This window comes from Macaca nemestrina, chromosome 3 (assembly GCF_043159975.1).
Source record: "Macaca nemestrina isolate mMacNem1 chromosome 3, mMacNem.hap1, whole genome shotgun sequence".
Taxonomy (NCBI): domain Eukaryota; kingdom Metazoa; phylum Chordata; class Mammalia; order Primates; family Cercopithecidae; genus Macaca; species Macaca nemestrina.
In genome coordinates this window covers 78,173,249-78,184,582 of record NC_092127.1, presented here as the reverse complement: position 1 = coordinate 78,184,582, position 11,334 = coordinate 78,173,249, and the positions used below count along the sequence as shown (strand labels likewise).

The following is an 11,334-nucleotide window of genomic DNA, read 5'->3' as shown; positions in this document are numbered from 1 at the left end:
GAAAACAACAATTTTACTCCTTTTTGACAATGAACAGCATTATCCATATTATTAGGAATAATGTAATACCACCTCATTATGTATTACAATCATTATGTATATGTGAATACATATATAAAAATACAGACACTGCATGGTCACTAAGCAATTTTGGAATAAATCCATAGACTAAGTCACAACATGCATAAATTGTTTACATCTTAACTGCTTATTTATACCTGAACAAATTTTCAATAAGTATACTGCTAATTTTCAAATGATGTAATAAAAAATCTGGTGGTAGTACTGTATTATTTTGCTGAATTACATTTGAGAAAAAAGAAGCTACCTGCTGCATCTATTTTAACATAGTATATCATGGATCTTCTTATAAGAATACATGTATGGAAACTTAAAAGGTCATAAATTTCTGATGAGGGGAGACATTATTTGATCTGTCATTGGTGTGTATTTGCAAAACATTTTAACACTGCAAACATTAGAAATTTGAAGATTGGGCATTGGAAAAGGTTTATACTCTACTACAGTGATGCTGGTGTACTTCTACACAAGGCCTCTGAGTGATGTCAATCAATTGGAGGTACGAGTTTATCAATGAATTGCTTGACATCCATCATTTCCTGTTGACACGAACTATGCATCATACTTTAAAACCTATGAAGGTTTTACCAATGTTTTTAGTTTTTCAACCGTAAGAGAACCAAACACCAGGGGAACTAACGGGTCACAATCTCTGTGGCACTGGAAAATAGAAATATCTCTATTAGCGCCACTGATAGGACCCTGTGGAAATGAAGCCCGAAGTAGAAACCAGCATCTGAACGCAGTGACACCCGTCAGTTTCTGCTGCGTGGTAAGGGCAGTATATAAAGATAAAGCTCCTCCCTGAGAAAATCCTCCCAAAATAATTCTGTTAGAAGGAATGCCATTTTTCACTTCTTGATCAATGAAAGCCTTTATATTTTCAACTGCCTGTTTAATCCCAGGTTCATCCTCTTGTGAATCTGGTGAAAGCCCAATAATATCAGACCATGAAGGCACAGCCATGTTCATATTTAATGTAAAGGCGTAACAGGCGGGGCATGCGGGCAGATATATTTGATATGTGAACTTCTGATACCTGCAAAGGCTTCTGTCTATCCATGCCCAGTATCTCCCAAGCCGTGAAGGAAAATCACCGCGGCGGTGGCCTTCCAGGCGGCGGGCGTGATGGCTGGCAGCCGGGCTGACATGTTGTTTCTGCACATACACGGGCTCAGCTCGCAGCGCAAGCGGAAGGAAGGGCGGGCGCCCGGCCGCGGCCCAAGGGCGTGTGAACGGCCAGATTGTTTTTGTAGTTGCTTTTACTGACCTAGGGTTATGTAGTGTATTTATTTATTTAAATATTTATTTATAAATAAAGAAAACTTTACAATTGGTTAGATATTATTTCGAAGCATGTAAGCTGGTTTGTGTAATGAGTATGAAATTATGAAATAAATAAAACTAAGTGGGAAGAAAACTATAACTATCTGGATGAGTTCCGTGTCTCATAAAAGAGTTTGTTTAAAAATGCCCTTTGCTGTGGTTGCTTTAAATTAGTTGGTTTTGTTGTTTGGGCTTCAAATAATGGGTTTATATACAGGGAAGTAGTTTTTATTTCACATATTCCATAATAATGTGGTTCATATCAATATAAACATCATGTAGTTCTCAAAGTCAATAGTTAATTTCCTCATACTGATTTGTGATTTTGAACACACACACACACACACACACCAAAGTTATATATAAACAAGGTTTTACCCTATAATGTATGCATAATGCTTAGCCTGAAAGACTATTTTCTACCACGGAAAGAGTTTAATGAATAAAGTAGAACTGTTCGAAAATGAGTAAAAGTGTTAGTCCACTATAAACATGTTTTGTTAGATAAATTCAAATATTTATATTTGACAATTTTGAGTATATTGATTCTAGAATAGAGACTATATGAAGGATGTCAAGGCAATCATGTGCCAGACTGTAAGTAATTACTTCTTTATACTTTGTTTTCACAGACTGTCTTATTTCAGGAGAATTTTTATTTCTGAAATCATTGATCAGTGTTATTATTCCTGCCATTTAAATGAGCTGCAGATATTTTCTTGGTTAAAGTGATATAGTGACAAGATTTTGTAGTGTAGCCCATTCTTTTAGGGATAAAGATATTTATACATCACTTTCTGCCAACATAACATTTTCCATACTGACTTCTGTTGTTGCCTGTTACATGTTCATTCAAAGGCAAGAAAAGCGCAGCAAATCTGTCTATAAGAGTATCCTTTGGCTTTAGGAATTTTTAGCACCAGTAAAAATGGAAACTTCTATTTTTTCCTTTGGTGAAGACTACTTTGTTGACAAGAAATACCTGTAGTCCAGATTAAAAGAAGAAAACGTTTATGGAATAGAGAATTATTTTCAGTGAAAACAATTAAAATGATTACGAAGTCCTCTTTTTGTTGTTGTTGTTTTTTGCCTGCAAGAACAAAATGGTCATAGGCAAGAAACAAAAACATTGCTTCACCTTTGAAAGGCCTCTCGGAAAAAGTTCAAAACAATTTGAAGACTACTGTCTCATCAGTTTCTTCAAGTGTTAGAATTAGGAGAGACTTGGCATTACTATAGATTTTATGAACTTATTTTAAAAAAATTCTTCATTGCAAGAAAATGAAAAATTATAATTTAAAAAATAATTTTCATGGTTACAGATATATAACAAATACCTTCACTTGGGATGTTATCTGCTATACTGAATATTCTAGATTTTTGTTAAGTAATTGTATAGAAACATAGGCACAATGTAGTACTTAAAGTAAAAATGGCTAAATGTTTCCTCATTATTAGATTGCTATTCTTGTTGAAGAAAATAATTTAATTTTTCAGTTTTTATGCTCATTCTTTAGTAATTCACTGATTAAATAGCAAATAATAACCAAGATGATTCTAGTATTATAGGGTGAAGGATTGTGTATGGTAATCCAGGTCAAGTACTTGATACATTTCCTAGCACATTATTCGACCTCAGTAAATGTTAGGAATAATTTATTATTAGTAAACCAGTTTCGCGTTGTCACTAATTTATTGTGTCATCTTTGGTCAGCCATTTGTCTTTTAGGTCCTCATTTTCTTCATTTGAAAATATGGGGGAAGGTTTGAAGTAGATGATCTCTATGTCTCTTCAAACTGTAATAGATAATTCTACTTTGTAGTGTAGTCAAAGTGAATGACTTCTAGGATTCTGGGGGCTTGATTTAAAGGGTATATATAGCACTTGTTATATAAATATATTGGCTATTTTTTATATAGATGCCATTTAAATAAATCCTTTCCAACAAATGTCACTGGCTGACATTAATTAATTTTTATAAAGAGCTTTGAAGATGAGAAATGGTATATAAGTGGTCATTATTATAAAGCATGAGGAGTGTAAGTTTAACATTGCTATAATGTAGTTTGAATCAGAAAATAAGATTGTATTAGAATAATTTTTAATAACACCAACAAAAAGCATGAATCCCTTTTCTGAAGGAAAGAGTGCATAAAATTATGCACATGTAATAAGTGCTTGAATATTTTATTAAATACTTTTACAATGACAAAAAATGCTGTATATGACATTCAATTCAAAAATTTCTGAAATGAATCTTAAGCACAACTGTTACTAAAATATAGAGGTCATTGCTTTTGAAAGTTTTTTAAAATAAATTGTTTGCTATTTATAATATGCATATTGGTAATTATGCCTAAAACCTTTTGGCTACCCAAGGTGGTGAGATGTTTATATACAGTAGTCCCCCTTATTCATGAGGGATACATTCCAAAACCCCTAGTGGATATTTGAGACCACATATAGTAAACAATCATATGTGTACTGTGTTTTTCCTATATATACATACCTATGGTAAAGTTTAATTTTTAAATTGGACACAGTATTCATGCACTTTGAAGCCATTATTAAGTAAAATAAGGGTTATTTGGTCACAAGCACTGTGACACTGCAACAGTAGATTTGATAATAGAGCTGGTTAGTAAGTGACTAATGGGTAGGTACATACACAGTTTGGATACACTAGACAAAGGGTGGATTCACATCCTGGGGGGGGACAGAGTGGAACAGAATGATGTGTCAGTGTAAACTTATGAATTATTTGTTTCTGAAATTTTCCATTTAATATTTTTAAATTAACTGACCACAGGTAACAAATCACAGAAACTACAGGTAAAGGGAAACTGCTATAGTTTCATTTCCAGGGATAAGTTGACACTGACTCATAGTGTCTCTAAATAAATGGAATAACGAATCCTGCAAATATGTAGTGCTATGATGCTATGCAACTTAAAAGGGTTAAAATATATAAACACACTAAATTTTGATTCTACAATTCATTATATAAGTCTCTATGATAAATTTCCTTTCTACTTTAGCGTTTTATTAATTCTATATTTTACCTATTTTTAGAAACTTATTGCTAAAACATATTTCTAATACAAAGTCTTCCCTATACCAAGAAACACTACTTATCTCATTTGTAAGTCCAGAATGCTTCCTTGGAGGAGTAGAGAAGCAAGGGCAAATAATATCTATTGAGATAGCTCATCACCCACCAAATACCCCCATGCCATTCATATCTAATGTAGTCTAGTCTAAAGAGAGGAATAGATAACATATATAATAGAAATATTCTGAAAATGTTTGTTGACTTCTGCCTTAAGAATACTTGATATTCATTTTGGTGTGCCATTATTTAAACATATGTATACAAAATATATAATCTAGAATATATTTCAATTAATACTTATCTAAATTATAGAGTCACTCTTTCAAAGTCAGCAGATACTTGGTGATGTGTTCATCTGTATAACCTTGCATTTTGGTACTTCAAGGACAAGTAGTTTAATTTTACATGATAGAAAATATAAGTTTTCTGATATAAGTTTTCTACTATTTTAATCATTTTTCATGTCTATGTAGACAAATATTCATTAGTAAATCCAAGTGTTTCTTAATCTTAAATGTTGAGAAAAAATATTGGCAAAAGAACCATCATCTTACAAAAAACACACACAAAATGAGGATATGATTTGTGTAAATATTTCGCCATTTGGTAAGGCTAACTGTAATTTCTCATAGCACATTTTTTTCTTCACAGTAATCCAGTGTTTGTGTATTTAACAAAGTAAAGCTGAGAGATTTTGTGTCTCATAAACTTCTTAGGAGAGTCTCTTGGCATCGTCATTTGCCACTTGCCTTTTAGTCCTCCTTGGTTCATTTATTTGAAGATGAAAAACTCAAAATGTTATAACTTGCTGATATTTTGCCTTCTTTGTTACTGTTCTTTCTTAAACATTAGAATAAAATGTTCAAGAATATTCATTGTAAGCACGTCCCTGAAGCTATTTCCCTGGGGCGATGTTCAGTTTCAAATCATGAAGATGATTTTGATAAAAGGACTTGATACTATAAAGGGAAGAATTTGTATAGGTCTGTCATCTGGCCATCCTGTGATGATAGCATTTATTTTCTCAAAACCTTGGCAGGTCTGCAAAAGAAGTCAATGAACTAAAGGTTAGACAAACATGGTGCATAGTATCAGTGTATCAATACATAAGCAAGTTCAAGTTTTTCTCTATATAAAATGAAAGTTAGGGTTAAAAAAGTCATTTCTGAAACTTTTAAAGTAATTTTCTGAATATTTTGTAAAAGTTAATTTTCATAAAACATTTATAACCCAAGCACAGTAATGTTACTCTTAGAGTTGAGATTGGTAAAGGAACAAATGAGTTGAGAGAGAATTCTCTAATAACTAGCTAAAAAGTAAAAATTCTGTGAACCAACAATTTGTGATAGATGCAGCCTTAATCATGGCTTAGATCTCATCGACATCCCTTACAAAAGTACAGATAGCACTTCCCTTCATTTCCGGTATTAGATGGTAGGCCATTGCTTCAGACCTGTATTTCTGCTTGGCCTAGTTTCTTCTCTACACCTATCACCAAAACTTTTGGAAAAAAGGCATGATGGAGGAGGAGATGGTTCTGTGGGAAGAGAAAGAAAAGAAAAGTGACTAAAGAGAAAAATGTAATAGCTTGACATATTAGAGGACTTTAAACATATATCTGTTTATCATTTATCGCTATCCTACCATCTATCTATGCAGCTATATATCTATCAATCAACCAATCATCTGTCTGTCTATCCATCTATCTAATCCATCTACTTATCAGTCAATTACATTTTAAAAGCTCATCTTTTAATTCTGCTTCAATTGAAATGATTCTGTCTCCTGTTAATAGATAGTGTTACAGGGCGTGTTGTAGTTACTGCTTTCCAAATCCTTGTATGCAGGGAAGAAAAAAAAAGAAGATATGATGCATTCTAACCAAGCTCAGTTGCATTGAATATTGTGGTTTCTCTTAGTTGATCCTCACTTGGCTCACCTACCAGTTGTTTCTCTCTGACTAACTCATTTTCTGAAAAGGTTTCCCAAGTAAGACATTTTAAGTTTATAGGCAGAATTGCAGTAATTTAGAAGCAGTTAAATTACCTAGACCTTTCCATTCCAGCCATTTTTTAAATCTAAAATTATTCTGCCAGCGTTTGTTTGAATATTGAGCCAATTGACATTAGTGAGTCTTGACTGTTCATTAAGAATAAATTTTCCCAGATACCGAATAGTTATGTAAATTGCATAGCAGATGTTTTTCTAGGAAAGATCCAAAGTTCAATATTCAAAATATCCATGGAAGTATTTTAATTAAAATATTGAATATTTTGGAATAAAAACTGGTAATATATTTTTACCTTTTTAAATTAAGTTAATTTTAAAAACTTATTTTAAGTTCAGGGGTACATGTGTAGTTTTGTTACATAGGTAAACTTGTGTCATGGAAGTTTGTTGTACAGATTATTTCATCATGCAGGTATTAAGCCTAGTCCCCATTAGTGATTTTTTCCTGATCCTCTCCCTCCTCCAACCCTCTACCTTCCAATAGGTCACAGTGTGTGTTATTCCCCTCTATGTGTCCATGTATTCTCGTCATTTAGCTCCCACTTAGAAGTAAGAACATGTGGTATTTGCTTTTCAAAGAAGGTAATATTATTAGGAAGGAATTAAATCATGATATTTTACAAATTGCTTAGTTTACTACATATTTCTTTTGCTTCTAAAATTAAATATATCATCACTGGGTTAAAAACTAGTGATTTATTACTAAACATTAGAAATATGTATGGTAATGATTTTTGGGATGATGGAATTTTATATTTAAATCAGGAATAACATCCCCCTAAAAATTGCTTAATTGAAATAGTCATACTCTTCTTGTTTCCTTCAAAATAAACATCAGTACTCATCAGATGATTGATATATTTATTAAAACATAAATAATAACACCATTTTTCTTATGTAAAATGTATTTTCCTTGCATTGATTGTACTAGACAAGTAGAAGGCATATTTTATGAATAAAAATGTCAAGTGTTCTCTAGAAAAACCTATCATAATTGCTTATTTCAGTTGTCATTGATGGCTCAATTTCTTATTGCTTGTGCCACCAATTCAGAGATACACACAAATTTTAATGTACCTTTAACATAGCATATATTGCTGTTAGAGAATGGTTTGGGACAAAATCCAAGAGTTTTGATGTGACATAGAGTGACTGGTACTAAAATGACCACTAAAATACCTTCTTCTCTCATTAAAGGCTGCATTATCACTTTTTGAAGTTGGTTCTTAGCTAGAGACATGTAGAAAGAAACACACTTAATGACATGATTAATTTTGTACAATTTAATGAAGGAAGTAGTTCAAGGCTGTTGGAAATAGTTTTTCTGAAACATAAGTACTCTTACTTTAAAAATGCCATGTTTATTTTTTAAGGTATTAAAATTTACTTGAAAATGTTTCTATACCTTTCAATGAGTTCAACTTCAGGCATATATATTGCATAATTTAAAACTAGATGAAATTATTTTGTTTTATAAACAGTAGATGTATCTTTTTAAATATTTTTATTTAAACAGGGAACCAGTTATTTTGTGAGACTAGTATTTTTTAGAAAAAATTATGATGTTATTAAATTAAATAAAATTCTTTATGTCTTTAGAACTGCTCATTTAAAAAGATTTCTTTGTCAAAATGCCAAAGAATAAACAATCTCTTTATCAAATTACTTTGATAGTTTTGAGCTGACACCCAGAATACCCGGGCTTTGCAGTCTCTGGCAGAAGGGCATGTAGTTATAAACTTGCAGGTCCTGGGAATTTTTTTTCATGTACATGAACCCACTCCAGGAAATTCAGCATTCCCAGAAATAAAGATCTCAGGAGGCCCTAGGATCTTTAATATTAATTGTGAGCATTCTAGAATGATATACTGTACAAAGCAGCCATTGCGAATTTGTACTGAAACAAAGAGTGAAATCAAGACAAACCAAAATAGTCTGTGCCCCCTTAATAAGTGCTTATCTTTAAAATGAGCACTAAACTGTGTTTCCCATGCAAAATAACCAGAAGAATTACTCATCTTTCAAATCCTTATTAATGCATCAGTCAACATTTTTAAAAATTAAATTTGCCATCTAAATTCAAGCACTTCCCAAATAATCAAGATGTATCAATACTCTACATGTGCATGCCCAGGTATTAGGTTAAGAAACAAGTATATTTAAAGGCTACAGTTGATTTATGTACCTAATGTAATTGTTTTATTATTGTGAGACTAAAATAAATTTTCATTTAAGATGCCATTTATTGTATATGAGTTGTAGAGTTTGTGATTTCTTAAATATATAGTGCTTATTTTTGAATTTAGTGACACATGCTTGTATGGAATGCTGGGATTGTGATGGAATGTTGAGATAGGATGGGATTGAAATAAAGGAAACTACTCCAAAAGAGTGGTAAGAAAGATTTAGAATGTTATGAATTGTTTTCTGGCTTTGAAGTGTGCTACCTTTAATACGTATGTTTGTCTTATATTGTCTTTCTAGTGTATTATACTTTAACTCAGTGGTTAGTGCCAAATCCATCTCTCCTTGATTTAGTTGTAATAAGAAACTTGTTTTCTTTTCTCCCTTTTACACTTTTCCCCTTTCTGCACAACTTTGCTTTATTCTTTAACTCCTCCTCCCCAAATCCAAATGAAGTGTCACAATTTAGACTTCAAAGCAATTTTTTAAGTTTCATTACTCACTTGAAAGAAAGGGTAACTCTCTTCTATGCCCTGTATGATTTTGTCTTCTAAATAAAATGCTTTGGCAATTTAAATTTATTTCAAAAATGCAGGTGGAAAATTGATTTAAAATACTTTAAAATTAATGGTGCATTACAAGTTTACTTTATTCTAGTTTATCTAGAATGGTTTAGGAGCCCTACATAAAACTTGGGTGCTGTGTTCAAAGTTTGTTATAAAAATAAAGCACTAAAAGTTTCTGGACTGATTTCGGAAATCTAACAAAGTTCTTAAGGTTCTTATCAGGAAACTTTTTAAAGAATGAATAATCATTTTTATAGGGTAAAATCTGAGATAATATGGGTAAACTCTTGGAAAGCACAGTTTGTGTACACATTTTATTGCCCGACAGTGTAGTTCCACTATTAGGCATGCAGGAAGCCATCAATACAAGCTTCTGGAATTGCATTGAATTGGAGATTGAGGATAGTTGAGCAAGCCAAATAATGTGAATGGGTATCAATCATTGCAAAAATTCTCACGTCTTACAATATGTTTTTATTTTATTAAAGAAATGTTAGAGAACCTAAAATTGGAAACTTATTTGCTATTCACTTTTCAGTAAAATGTTAATTTTCATTTAGCAATCCTCAAGAGATTGTTGTTAACCATTAATACATCAAAGGCAATGCTTGTCTTAACAATAAACCAAGAGGATATGTAGTATGAATTTGTATGTTTTCATCTTTATTCCATTTACCTCATATGTTGTTTTCTTTTCTTTAAAAATGTATAAAAAGATGGAATACCTATTGAAGACAACGCTTTCAACAAGCTTTTATTTATTTATTTTTATTTACACTAACCACTCTGATTGATAAGGATATCTCTTTACTGGTTTGGAACACAGATCTATGACCTTAAAAGCAACAACAACAAAAAAACTCAAAGATATTATTTTTGTAAATAATCCATTATAATTTAGTATTTTCTAAGAGCAAATCTCTGAACATATCAGTTATAACATTATTGGAAAAAACCCTAAAATTATATTTTGCCTGTATAATGACTAATTGTCTAGCAAAATGCCTTGTACACAGTAAGAATTTAGTAAGTTTGTTATAGTAAGAAGGATATAATTACTTCATACAAGAAAATTAAGTTTGTGATAATCGATCCACTATAAAGCTTGAAAGTAGACATTTCATATATTCTATCAGTGGACATACTTTAAAACAATATACATTTAAAAATCTATGAACCATTTTTAAGTTTCTAAAATAAACAAAGGAAATTCAGCTGGTTTGTTAAGTGTCTTATTCTAGGTTAAAGTTGACTCTTTAGGTATGTGTGGGTGTGTGTGTCTGTATGTATACATGTATGTACACATTTTATACATGCACATGTAGCTATACAATAAATATGCTGTTTCTCTGCACACACACAGACACGTACACATACACACATGAATATGAAGTAAGTCATATTTTCTGATTCACATGATCATTCCAAGGATGCTTTATTTTCTTCATATCTGATTGATCTCCCATTGGCAGTGTCTCCCAGCACTTGAGCTCTAAGTTTTTCTGCCCCCATAGCCTCTTTGTCAAGTAGTTAATGATGTGTCAACAAACACTTAAATAGGGAACTCCCTATTTCCATGAAACCATCTGTGAATTCTTTTGTGATGTGAATAATCACATTCTAATTTATCTGTTTTTCAAGTTGTCTAACTTTCTTTAAAAGAGGCTGTCTGGTGGTATTATTTTAGAATAGGAAATTTTTAAAAATTGGTCTCTCAGGTACTCCTAGTCTTAAGCAAGAAATATGTAATTAATGACTAAATGGAATCATCAGTTAGGACCATAAATATCAAGGCCAATAAAGAAATTCAAAGCTAGAATCTGTTTAGTATGCAGTAATCTATAACAATTCTTATAACTCATGATAATTTGTTTTGAAGAGTAGAAAAATGGGTAATACTCTGTTTCTGAGTAAAATAAAATCAGTATTATTTGAGAATTTCTTATTCTCCATGTCTCTGTATTTATATAAATGCACTTATTTTAAAAATACTGTATATTTGAAACCTAAATATATGTATTCAGTGTGATTTATCCCGCCATTAAATTTTAGAG

The 11,334-nt window shown here is 31.6% G+C and overlaps 1 pseudogene; it reads right to left on the bottom strand.

Moving 5' to 3' along the window:
- Nucleotides 1-427: 427 nt before the first annotated feature.
- LOC139362340 (acyl-protein thioesterase 1 pseudogene) lies at nucleotides 428-1,247 on the bottom strand (annotated as a pseudogene).
- Between the last annotated feature and the right edge of the window lie 10,087 nt (nucleotides 1,248-11,334).